Source organism: Mauremys reevesii, linkage group 19, assembly GCF_016161935.1.
Source record: "Mauremys reevesii isolate NIE-2019 linkage group 19, ASM1616193v1, whole genome shotgun sequence".
In the NCBI taxonomy this organism is placed as follows: Eukaryota; Metazoa; Chordata; order Testudines; family Geoemydidae; genus Mauremys; species Mauremys reevesii.
The window spans coordinates 25,530,284-25,543,824 of NC_052641.1; the positions used below are offsets into that span (position 1 = coordinate 25,530,284).

At 45.1% G+C, this 13,541-nt stretch overlaps 1 long non-coding RNA gene across 6 annotated transcripts in view; it reads right to left on the bottom strand.

The window, feature by feature from the left end:
* Positions 1-2,168: 2,168 nt before the first annotated feature.
* LOC120386679 overlaps positions 2,169-13,541 on the bottom strand; it is a 94,806-nt gene continuing 83,433 nt past the window's right edge. For 5 of the 6 annotated variants that reach the window (XR_005589856.1, XR_005589855.1, XR_005589859.1 and 2 more), the window contains 2 exons: positions 3,472-3,588; positions 2,169-2,313 (listed from right to left, as the gene is read on the bottom strand). This is a non-coding gene — a long non-coding RNA (uncharacterized LOC120386679). The remainder of the gene's footprint in view (positions 2,314-3,471; positions 3,589-13,541) is intronic. The other variant, XR_005589857.1, reaches the window with a different exon arrangement.

The window sequence follows — 13,541 nt, forward strand, 5'->3', positions numbered from 1 at the left end:
TTTTATTCATTATTTATTGCTTTTAAATATGACTCTGGGTACATAGACCCATAGGCTTGTGTGTTTCCTTTTAGTACTGGATTTGGAATGTATTACAGGCAGAGGCATAGCTTGGGCCTGGCCCAGATGATTAAAACTAGCTGGCTGTGGAGGAGGAGGCCTCTTTGCCCTGGCCATAAGCAATCAAGGCACAGTATGTTCTTCTAGTGTCAGTTATGGCATGGTAGCATTAGGCTCCCACACTTCAATCCCATCACTCTTTGCCATAGGGCTTGTGAACAGTGGCTTGCAAGATCCCCACAGTAATATCATAACAACACTGATCTCTTTTCAGACATCAGCTCAGTAATCCAAGTAAATTCTCAATGGGTGCAGTCCATTCTGAGACACAATCCAGTCTCCTGGTTCCACTCCTGGCACATGGGCCCCAGCTCTGCGCTCTCACAAATACAGATGCTACATAGAAGAGTCACCATAAAGTGGGACAGTGGAAGTTCATAGATTAATAGATTTTTAAGGCCAGAAAGGATCACTGTGATCACTTAGTGTGCACTCCTGCGTCAGAGAGAATGTACAGTAGGTATATAGTGTCTGGGTTTTATGCCAATTGATGCTTTAGAGACAAACCAAGTAATGGAATTAAATTAAACAAGGAAAATTTAGGAAGAACATCAGAAAAAAACCTCTAGTAGTGAGATCTGTTAGACTCTGCAATGGTCTCCCAAAAAAGCGTTAGAAGCCCCAACACTTGAGACACTTAAATCTGAACTGGACAAACCACTGGAAAATAAGTTGTATGGAACAATCCAACATCATTCCCAGGGCACAGACTAATTGGTCTTTTCCATCCAAAATTTGCAGAATTCTAGAAATAACCAAAACTGCCAAGCTCCCCCTTGTGGATATTTACAGACAAGCCTGATCTTTTCTGCTCTGTCAATTAGCTCCACAAGGGGACTGTTGCCACATGAACATGGCTTTTCACTCTTTACATGGCAACCAGCTTTCCTTGGTTTAGGAGAAAGCTAATGACAATGTGCCAGGAGAGAATTTGTGGCCCATTTTCACCATGAAAACTATTTTTTTTTGGTTTGGTAATAAAATGACAATTACCACCTGCTGCATGAAAAGTGCTTTTTTCTTCTGAAAAAAAATTGAGCTGAGGATAAAAATATTAAATGTTGTTTGCAAATATGCAGAAAGCTATTTTCTTTGCCAGACTTACCAGTGCAGGGAAATCTGAGCTCTGCTTACAGCCCCAAGGGCGATAAACTAGAAGAAATCAGGAGGGGCTACAACTCAGCCCTTGAAAAGAAGGGCTCCTAATGGAAAAGCTGACAAATAGTGGCACTATATTATCCTACAGAACAAGGGATGACATTATTCACTAGGAAGGGAAACAAACTATCTTTAACTCTCTTAAAGCTGCTACAAAGGGGAAAAACAATAATGTGGTGGGAAGGGGTCTCCTTAGAGACATACAAAGGAGGTCTGGAATCTGTGTGGGTTTTTAATTTTCTTTTTAATAGTTTGGTTTTTAAATTTGAAATCTCAGTTGTGATCTATGCTGTTTGTGCAAGAGGATTTTCTGGCTGACAAAGATATGACAAGCTACAAGAGACCAAAATCTGAACAAATGAGAAGGGAGGGGATTTTTAGACAGAGAGTCACCAGTGCTTGTCTGGTTGGTTCAGACTTCTTATCGGACTCTCTAAACACAAATTTGCATCTATTTAGTTAAACTGGTTTAGATAAACCGGTGCAAACCCTTGTGTGGACACACTTAGTTTTGTTTCAGAATGGCTTATTTTGGCTTAGCTTAAACTTGTTTCTAATTGACTTAAGCAGAACCCAAATTAGTGATTTAAACTGAAATAAGTGTGTCCACTGTGCCTTCGGCACTGGTTTGACCAAATCAGTTGAAAATCACACTGTTAATTAACCCAATGCTATTCTACAGCATAGCTGAACCCTCACACATCTCCTGACAAACACTGGGGAGAGACGCTCTAACACCTTGACCTAAACTGTGAGTGGCGACTGCTCCCAAGAGTTCCCATCCTCTGCTCAGCCGCAGAGCCCTCCAGCAAAACCAGGGAAGACATGAGTTGATATTCCAGATATTTTTAATGTGGAAAACAAGAGAGAATAAAAAAAACTCCCTGGCCTTCTTTATCCATCATCAAGCAACAACAAAGGACACGAACACCATTTTCTTTTCCTTTGCAGGTCACCTGGCTTTAACAGACAAACTGCTTCTGATGGATCCCATACTGGGATCAACTGCAAGCCATGCATCTGCTGAGTTTGTGTCTGTGAAGCATAAATAGAGAGACAGTCCATAAAATGTGGAGTCACAGGCGGTGGCCTCAGGGGCATTATGGTGCATTATATGTGTGAGGTCAAAGTGCTGCTCTACAAGATATATGTAGTTACAGGAACAAGAGCTTCCAGGCTTTCTGAATAAGTCATTATTTATTGTTTGCGTTGTTAGCTCTGCTGTGTATGATCACACAGCAGGGGTAACACAGTAACCAGAGAGAAAGCTTCTGCAGTATGTTCTGGAACTCCCTTCACTTACCATGATACAGTGAATGTTTGCTGTCATAGCCAGGGTGTGCAAGGGGATTTAAATTGCTGCTTATTAGTGATCCACTAATACCTTCTGGAAAAGAGTGAAAAACATTCTATTTAGGGAGAACTTTGTTTTCCATAATACTCTCTTCATATCTCTTCCTTATCACTAGGGACATTTGCCTGAGAGCAAGATCTCTGAGGGGAGTGCTACTGTTAAATAGGGTGACCAGATGTCCCATTTTTAAAGGGACAGTCCCATTTTGGGGGACTTTTTCTTATATAGGCGCCTATTACCCTCCACCCCCGTCCCGTTTTTTCACAGTTACTATCTGGTCACCCTATGTTAAATGACCTGGCAAATCATTCAGGAAGCAGAGGACTTCCAATAGTTTTGGTCACCACAGTTGGACTGATCATTTCCAGTAACAGAAAAGAAAAAGCACTCAACATTTTCCCTTGGCTGAGAAAGGTTCAGGGTGCCATTCACCTAGCTTTGGATTGGAGAGACTGGAGGGATTTTTTTTAATGAAGATATTTTTCAAAACCAAGATCATTGTTCCTTCAGCATCACCAGTTCTTTTTAGTTAGTTCTTAGCTCAGAATGCAGATGATTATACTGCCACTTGGGATTTTGGCTTCAGGTGAGGAAAAAGGCAGGTGAATTCCTACAGAACAAAGATCTGGTTCTTCTTCAGAATAATACATTTTTAAGAAGTGGTAGGAAAAGTCTTTCTCCTGAAATTTCAGAATTTCTAATACTGGTCCCAGCACACAGATGTCTGAAAATGAAAATAAAATTAAAGCCAAGGGGATTTTTTTTTCCAACATCAAAAAGCAATTGGTTTGGGTATGTTTCAAATGTTGGGTGACACTATGGGGTGGGTGTTATTATACCTGAGCTGGGTGCTGCCTCCCTGTTTAGATTTTGCTTTCAGTGCTGAATGGGTGTATTTCCTGATGGATGAGTTCACAGTAAGACATTGTTCCATTCTACCTCTTTTTGACATTGGCCTGATGGAGAGAAAGAGGCAATGAGGGAGGGAGTGAAGTCTGAGTGGGATGCTGAATGGCTTAACCATATGCACAACCTGACTTAAAATTAAGCCTGGACAAACTTCCAGCTCTGACCCCTTTGAAGATCAATAGAGAACAAAAATCCATTCCACACTGCTTGGGTCCTAATTATTAGCAGTCTCCAGGCACTGGAGGAAGTGCTGACCAGCTGACCATTTGCAGCCCTAATTATGTACTAGACACACTTGATAATCTTGACGTTTATGAAATAACAACCAACAACAAAATCTGCTGCCACTTGGTTAGTTACAAAGAGGTTCCCAGAGCCTTTTGGTCTGAAAGGAATTCTTTACATTGGGGGCTCATAACAATATTGCTCCTTTGGCTTTTGAACTACAAACTATGGATTATAAACAGCTGCAATTAATTATTAATTAAGCCATCTTGTGGGGATTTCGTCCGGGAGCAGAAATACACTTTAGATAACAACTTCTGCCTACATTCTGGTAGCCGGATTTGGAGCCCGCTGCTAAGCACCACGGTCTTTCACACGCTCTTTGAATTGGTATCATACCTGCCCTTTCTGAAGCTGGCTCCAATAGTCAGGCTGGGCAATATGGTTCTGTTTAATAACTTCACACATACAAACAGCACTGTCCGAAAGGCAGAGCAGCAACGAGCCGCAGACAGAGATAGATTCCGCATGTTGAAGGGTGTCACTTTTACTAGGGAAATCAGTACCACATTTCCCTTCTTATCTTGAAAGCAACAGGAGGACAAATTACATTAGCATGGATCTCTCTTTTGGCTCCTCAGACTGACACATTCCTTGCAGAAGAGCAGGCTGCAGTTTTTTAAACCTTTGCCCTTCTAAGGCCTCAGAAGTTCTCAGGTAGGTTGTGGTAGAATTGTGTGTGTCCCTGGCTGGGACAGTCTTTGGCACTTCTCCTGAGGGAGGGAAGCAGTGACTGCACATGCACTGGGGAAATAGCTCTGGACTATGTGTGATGGGGAGAGAGGATCACTAGTCCTGGCTGGCTCTGGGACTGACGCATGCTTAATCCTGTGGCCAACAATGGGTGAAATTCACCGGTTTGGAGGGGCTGCTCTGAGCTTACCCAAAGCTGACAGAGAAACACCATGAGAACAGACTGTCTGCTCTGTGTTTCTCAGTCCTGCCTGCTTTCTGTTGCATAAGAACAGCTCTCCTCAGCAGTGGCGTATTATCGCCTAGGCCAACAAGGCCTAGGCCTAGGCCTAGGGCGGCAAATTTGCAGGGGTGGCAAATTTGCTCGCGCCCTCTCCCAACTCCTCAGCCTGCCTCCTCCCCCAGGTGCACCGCGCTTCCCTCTTTCCACCTCCCTCCCAGGCTTGCTGCACAAAAGCGCTGGGAGGAAGGGAGAAGCGAGTTGCTGCGCGCTCGGAAGAGGCAGAGCAGAGGTGAGCTGGGGCCCGCGGGCGCAGGGAGTAACCTGGGGGGCTGGGAACCGCTCCCCACCCCAGCTCACCTCCACTCCACCACTGCCATCCCCCAAGCGTGCCGCAACTCCCCTTCTCCCCACTCCCTCCCAGGCTTGCCATGCGAAAGCGCTGGGAGGGAGGGAAGAGAAGCGAGTAGGCGGCACACTCGGGGGATAGCGGAGGTGAGCTGGGGCCAGCGGGTGCGGGGAGTAACTCTTGGGGGGGCAGGGAACTGCTCCCCGCCTCAGCTCACCTTCACACCACCTCTGCCATCCCCCGAGTGCGCCACAACTCCCCTTCTCCCCCCTCCATCCCAGGCTTGCCGCGGGGGAGCGGAGGTGAGCTGGCACGGGGCGCGGAAGCAATTTTTTGAGGGCCTAGGGGCGGCAAATTTGTTAATCCGCCACTTCTCCTCAGAAGCCTAGATAGACACAGGCAGCTCCTGGAAAAATAACAACTTCAAACCACTTGCAATGTTCTAGGTTCAAGTTAAGGTTGGGTATTTATCTGCTCCAAGCTACTGCCCACAGAATCAGCTCAAATTAAAAAGGGACTTTTTCACATGAGACTAACCTGTTGTTAATCATTTTCCAGTGGAAAGTGGGAATTGGTCCCATTTTGCCAAATGAGAGGATGACATGGACATTTCTACAGGACCTGCTGATCAAGGTTTGAGTCCTCCCCGAGGAAATGCACCCTCAGAGATGTGACACACGCCAGGCTTCTTTCAAACAAAGCTGCACAAGAAGAACAACAGTCCCCTGAGCATAAACTACCTTCACTGTATTACAAGAAAGTGCAGTGCGCTCCTAAGGCCAACCCCTGCCGCCTTCCTCACAATTTCTTTTGTTTTATATCTGTTACTGGAGGGGGTGGGAGGCCTTCAAAAGTGACAGGTTCAAGCTTCTGCAAACTATTGACTAATGTCTTTGGCTCACTGGGGGTGGGGGGAATGAAAGCCCTTGGTTAAATGGGGTACAATGCAATGTTTAGATGTCTAAGAACCAAATTTAAAAAAATGGTTTTACAGCAAGTTTTGCTTTGCCTAGAACAAACCAATTTAATTTGCCAGAGTGTCCTACAGACACTCAAAGTTTTAAGTTTTAGAGAGAAAGAAAGGGAAAGGAGTTTTTTCCAAAATAAATTGTTTCTTTGGTGCTTTGAGTGGTTGGTGAGTTTTTTTGTTGTTTGGTTGGTTGGTTAGTTTGGTTTGGTTTTTTGGTCTGGCAGTTTACAGTTTTTTCAAAGCACTTCAAGGACATCTGTGGGCCTTGAATTGATTGAAACTCCTAATTTAAACTAATTAGATTTAGCTTCTCCAAACCCAAAGCAGCTCAGAAAAACAGTGAGGCTACAGGCATGTGGTAAAACCCTGCAGCACTGCTCCTGGGAGTGGGGGAGGAAGGAGCAATGGCTCAGCGCACACAAAGTGTTTAGGCTATCTGAATCCACACCCACTGCCTCAGGTCCCCAGGGCTACAGGTGTAGAGATGGAGGAGTTAAAAACCAAGGGTGTTAACATGATTTATATTAGGCAAGGCCATTCCTGTGGAGTAAGAGCTGAGAAGAGGCAGCAGATTATTAACCTGCTAAAGGCCAACTTTTATTTTAGGATGAAAAAAATCTCGAAGTGCAAATAAAACCCCGAAAGTTAACAAAAAGAGAGACACTCCCCTCCGCAATGAGAGCAAGAGCAGGGCTTTAGTGAAACTGTAATGAAACAATCTTTGGGAATTAAACAGATCCTTAATCTAAAATATAATCCTCAGAACAATGAACAAGAAGTTTAAATACTTTCACTTTACCTTCCACTGGTGCCTTTGATCCAAGGAGCTCAAACCTCTATACACACCTCCATCACTGCACCCCATTTGATAAATCATTGATTTTAAAATGGCCATTTAAATATCTTATTGCATGAAGCAAAAGAGGCAGCATTAATGACTTGAAGGTTAATCACCACTGATGCCCATGGGCTAAAATAACAGTATGTGCAGTCATTGCTCTCCAGAGAGCATAAAGGAAGGGAAACCGACCATACCTGCAAAAGGATTTATGCTGTGTGTGATGCTCACTTTGGCAGAGGCACAGAAGGGGATAAAGGTGTGGTCTGAGAGGAGATTGCATCATTAAGGTGCATTGGGTTTGGCACTGGTGCATGATGAAACCTATTGGTGTGATTGTTAAAAGCATGGGGAAGCTACTGTCTCCAGTTTCCTAACCAGTTCCTAATTCTGGACAGAAAATTAGACAGGAGATTGGGATGCAAAAGGATCACAAAAAAGCAAATGCAATTTTGGGCTTTGCAGCCAAAGAGGCATCTCATCATCAGAGAGCATGGATATGAAAGAGCAACTAGCACCCCAGAGCAACTAGCTCCTTCCTTTGCTTACTTCAGAATGTCTATTCCATGAAGCACTGAACGTACTGTAATCAGCTTCTACTTGGTACTGTATCTTGTACCTCACACTCCTGCCTGGCTTCAGACGATAAACTCTTTAAGGAAAAGATATATTCGTGGTTCAGCAGACTGTACAGCCCCATATATACTTGCAATGCTATGTAAACTATTAATAACACTCTGACTAGACATCTCCCTACCAGAAAGATGTAGACGAACTGGAAGGAATTAAAAAGCAACCAAACTGTTAGGGGCTGGATGGACTGACTGAAGGGACTGGTTACAAGCATGAAATCTGTATAGTCGGGGACACACCACAACAGGCAACCAGTATCTGAGGAATGCAAACACCAAGGAACAGGAGGGATTGTTTATTGTAGCTCAAGTGTTATAACCAGGAGTAACTGGCTGAAATTAAGGAAATGAACATTTAGAATGAATATTGGAACAAATTTCCTGACAGCACCATATAATAGTGAGGTGCTGGGCTGTATCCACACAGGAGGGGTTGGGCCCCGATTTGCTCAAGACATATAAAATGGCGTGGACACAAGAGTAAGAAATGTCTTCTGGGAAGATGAACTTGATCTGACTGGGGATAGACCAGTTGTGACCTGCAGAAACAGGTCTTTCTATCTCTTGCTTCTATGCTTTTTTTCCTGGAATACAGTGCTATTGCTCTAGGATGGAAGCAGGAAATTCCAAAGTCTTCTGACAGTATTTGAACAGGAAAACCAGAGACTAAGGGTAGGTCCATACTTACCCGCCAGGTCGACGCGGAGAGTTCGACTTCTCGGAGTTCGAACTATCGCGTCTAATTAGACGCGATAGTTCGAACTCCGAACGCGCTCCCATCGATTCCGGAACTCCACCACCGCGAATGGCGGTGGCGGAGTCGACGGGGGAGCCGCGGAGTTCGATCCCGCAGCATCTGGACAGGTAGGAAATTCGAACTAAGGTAGTTCGACTTCAGCTACGCTATTCGCGTAGCTGAAGTTGCGTACCTTAGTTCGACTCCCCCCCCCCCCCCCGTAGTGTAGACCAGGCCTAAGCCTCTGCAGAGTGTGACTGGAAGGGTTGACTGCCTGCTGGTTTGCAGTCTGTGTTCATTCCATAATCTAAGAAGCATTGATTGCGTAACTGCCCCCCACCCCTTCCAGCCAGAGGGTCACAGCCACAGCCATCTCCTCACTGTTGTCCTGCAATGGGGTCACACCCACTATGTATATGGTGTTAAAATGATGCCCCACAAGCCCCAGAACAAAGACAAGATTTGGGTAGCTATTATTGTACATGTGCAGTTTAACCTCAAGTATCATTTCCACTAGAAACAAACTGTCCCTTGCACGGCAGGGGCCTTTGCCCCATCTCAAGGATCTGAGCCTCCCTTCAAAGCCCCAGCAGTGCTTCCATTTGGGGGGAGTGGTAGGACTGGCTCATCCTTTACCAAGATGCAGGTGATCAGACCAGGCCTCATTCCCAAGAGCTGATCTCTGTGAGGCCAGACTGCTCATCCAGCAGAACTTTGCTTTAAGAAGCTCACGGTTTTACTTCAGGAAATTCAGGGATAATTGTGGTTTAACTTTCATTTAATGCAGGGAAATGAGGGACAAAGACTCTCCTTAGAGCAGTGACAGGAGCCTGGAAAGGAGGAAGGGGCAAAGGTGGCCGAGAAAGAGAAACAGAATGAGAAAGCCATGTAGGCCTGATGAGAAACCATGCAACCACTGCACCTGTGAATCTGACATTTCTATGTGCCAAAGTAGAGAGAGTACCCCATTCAGCTGCAGAAGCATTCTAAATAATTTGTCCTTTTCAGTTAATATATACAGAACTCCTCCTCCAATAAATATATATATATTTATTTATTGGAGGAGGAGTTCTGTATATATTAACTGAAAAGGACAAATTATTTAGAATGCTTCTGCAGCTGAATGGGGTACTCTCTCTAAATATCTATATATTTATTGGAGGAGGAGTTCTGTAAAGCATGAAGCCTTTTAAGGCTCTCCCATCCTCCTTCCTGCAAAATTAAAACATGACCCTTCTCAGCACTGGCCGGGTCCTGTGGCATTAATGTTTGTAGCAGGACAAGCATTGCCACTTCCACTCCACATTCCAAATGTTTAGAAGATGCAGATTCCAGCATATTTTGTTCCAAGTGTAGTGCACAATGGCTCAGTAGCGTGGAACCCGATGAGGCTGGGGGGTAGATGGAGTACCCAGTACAGATAAAGGGTCTGGAGGCATTATGCCTGAAGAGAGAGGTGGCAGGTACAGGGTCTCCAAGGGCACAAGGGGAAGCGTGCTTACCAGCCATCCTTATTACACACCTGCAGCTACTTCTCAGTGTGCAGGCGGATGGACCATTAACAAACATCCATCCTAACCAGATGTGGCACCCATTACTGCCAGGAGCACGAGTGAGTGGCCAGCTCTGCGGGTGAAGCTGAAGCCTGTCTGTGTGAAGCCTCAGGAGGAGAGACCAAATAGGCGGTTTTGTGCCCTGAGCCAGAATGGGATAGTGGAATCTCCCAAACAATGAGCTGTGTGGATGTCATTGCCATGTCAGACAGTCTCTCCATTGGTCCCTCTGGGGAACCTTTCCATCTGCGGATCTGAGATTAGCAGGATGCCCAGACTGTTCTGGTCTCTAGACTCAAAGATCAAACAGATGCAGCCAAAGAATGTAATGCTGAGAGGTCCTCTGTAGAACTGGACCCAGAATGCCCACTCTACCCCGCAGGTTTGTGCTTTCTGATTTCCGGTAGGCTGGGCTAGGGGGGCGAGCTGAAAGGCCAGGCGAGCCAGCACTAGGATAGAGGTGTCAGTCCAGCATACTTGATTGTGATGCACAGCAGGTCAGGTGACCTGTAAGTGATTAAACTGGCTGGCAAAGGGCTTCTTGACAGTGACCGTGGGTTACTCAGAGTGAGTTGGAGCGCTGGGCTTTATCCCTTTGGGCCCTATACGGGGTGACTGGGTGTTGAATGCACCAGCTTGGCCATAGCTGAATTTTAGCACCTGCCGCACAACGTGGACATTGTGACATCACCTGCCCCTTGCCGTCCCCGTCTCTATTATTTTCTGTGGAAGGTTAGATGGCTCTGAGATGGGCTGTTTGGATGAATGTAATTGCCTCTGACATCAACCACAGTAGCTTTTTTTGTTCAAATGCAGGATTTTTGCCTCTAGTGAACTAAAGATGAGTGCAACGCACAAGGGGAACCACTGCTTCAGAGCCAAAATCGTCAATAGAGGCAACACGCAGAGTTAAAGGTTAAACATCAATGTACATTTTATAAGTTAATATTTGCAAAATAGCTTCTCCGCTCTAACCTGTCAAGTCCTGACCTCAGGGTCCTGGACTTCCCATGTTAAGATGATGACTTCATACAGCCCCAAAAGCAGGGCAAGAAATGCTCTTTTAAGTAGTGGTGATGTCATCAGCTGCTCCAGGAAAATCTCAGAAAACCCTAACTTCAAGCCCTGGCAGGTACAACACCGCGAAATGATACTCAGATTCTTTGCTTTAAAGATATGATTATTTATATATATTTTGTACCTACACGTGTGCTGTAGAGTCAAGATTTGGGATCTTACAACAAGATGGGGGGGGCATGAGTTTATTTTCTGTGAAGTTTTTCGGGCCTCCTTTTGTGAGCATGAGTTTCTTTCTTTTGTTGTTGTTTGCTTTGTTTTTCCTCTTCACAAAAATGAACCCCTGAACACGTTGCATCTTGCTGTAGGTTGGACTGATCCAGTTCATAAATGTTCTGGGAGGACTCTATTGGAACAGGTCAGCCAATTCCTTCTGGGATACCCACCGGCTGGCAGAAACCACTAAAGTTTCTGTCTTACATCCTTTTTATAGTATGTATGTAGGACACCACTTATAGCTTACTCAGACTGTGGCACTGAGGACGATGCTGCAGCAGGGTGACTTCAGCCAGCTAGTAAGAAAAGTAACTTGCTGCAGTGTGAAATTCTGGAGAGTTGTTTGAGGCCAAGGCCATGTCATCCAGTGGGACATTTTCAGATCTGCCAAACCCAATTCATTCAAGGGATCTGTGCTGGAGTAGCCTGTCCCAGGTGAGATGTAAGCAAGGTGCTTGGAGGCAGAGAGCTGTGTACATTTGGCAGAGATGACTACCAAGTTGTGGGTCATTACATTTTTTTAAGAAGCCTTTCCTGTGATGGCTAATCTCAGAAACAGCCAAAATAGAAGTCGCCCAAAGGCTCTGATGAAAACCCTAACAGCATCATAATCTAGGATCAACCCCCAGCTCACACAGAATCTTTATTTACTTCTTTTTTTTTAACTTTAGCTTTTTTTTCTTTGCCTGAGTTTTACAGCATGACAGAAAGAAAAGACCCAAGTTGGTATTGATCCTTTAAGGTTAAGATCTTGGTGCACTTAAATTATTCTAACCCAGAGAGTTTGAAATTTATAGTCCCTCTTGAACCTCCCTGGCTCACCAGCTTCCCTGGGAGGACTCTGCTGCAGGCTGCATGCCAAATGCAGTAAAATTTAAAGAGGTGAGAGAGAAACTTCCCAGAAAATATAAACATTTCATGGAAATGAAATAAGTCTTCCCTTATAGGAACTCACCTCAGCGAGCTTTAGATAAATGGAAAGGTATTCAGAATTGTAAGTGGATATAAAGGGTGGTGTTTTAGATACATTTGTTTATGAGCAATGCAGAAATGAGTATTGTCTTAAGACCACAGAGTCACACAGCAAGCGCCTGTCAGTCCCTTCCCCCACCCTCCATCCCCCAAGTCAGTAGTGAGCACTGAAGCCAAATTGCAGAGCCAATTGGCTCTGTTTTATGCCTCCCCCTAGGATGGATGGCAGCCGCACCCCCCCGCCCTCCCCCCAGAACATATCCCCTGCTTGTTACCATCATAATACATGAACTCATGACATCAGCACACCCAGAAAGGGGTCTGAAGTATTCCCCAAGTTGAGAGATAGGAACAGCAAATGAACAAGGCACTGGAAAGTATTTTCCTTCCATGCCCACGCTCTGTGGCTTACCCGGTGCAGAAGGCACACATTACCGCACACCGCCAACTCTGGAGAGGAATAAAGCGTGAGCAGTAGAGAGGCTAAAAATACCAGAGTCATGCTGGTCAGGCACCAGCTGCAGGGACCTGCCTTCCCACTGTCTACACCCTGCATTTCCACAGTAAATTCACTACATTTGTAGAGGGTCCAGGAGGCAGCTAGCGAAATGACAGGCTGGAAGCAAGAACCCTGAATATTGCCAGAAATAACTAACCACACCTTCCTTGGGCTGGATTGCCCAAGCTACCCTTAGAGGTAAGGCTTTTCATTATGGTTAGGCTGAATATGCCCTGCCCTAGAGGAAACTGTTACATCTCCTCCTGGAGATTGACTTTACTAAGCCCAATTGCTTCACCTCCACCCTCTCCTCTCAAGTCCCTTCCCAAAGTGTTCTTCTCCAGAGACTGGGATGAAGGCCTAGCAGGTATTAGAACGAACACACACACAGTATAAGTCTCAATGGGGGCCTCTCCTCACCCATCTCTCATTGTCCTCTCTCGTCTCAATCCTACCCTGTGGCTCTTGCCTCGCTCTCCTTTTCTTATATTGATTGACACTCTTTGGGGTGGGACTCAAGGTGGGATTTTCAAAAGTGCCTGAGTGAGTCAGATGCCTAACAGCCAATGAGAGCCAATGGTGCCGGGCACCCAACTCACTTAAGTGCTTTTGAAAATCTCACCTCTAGTGTTTATTTGCTCGCTAAAGAGCCAGACACATTTATGGTGCTAATTAAATTAATTAATTAAAATAGTAATAACTAGTGCTGGCATCTCACCTCAGTCTTCTTTTCTGTTGATTTGAACATGATTCACTCGCAGTCTTTCTCCTCAGAGTCTTGTTCATTGTTTTTGTTGCTGTTCCCACATTTTAAAATTTGCCTGTCTTTTTGTAAATGCAACACTCTGTACGGAGACCTAATCATAATACAATCATTGCCTACGCCATTTATTTGCCTGTTTGCCACACATCACAGTTAGTATAGCTGTGAGAAGCACTTCCTGTGGGGCTGACATCCCA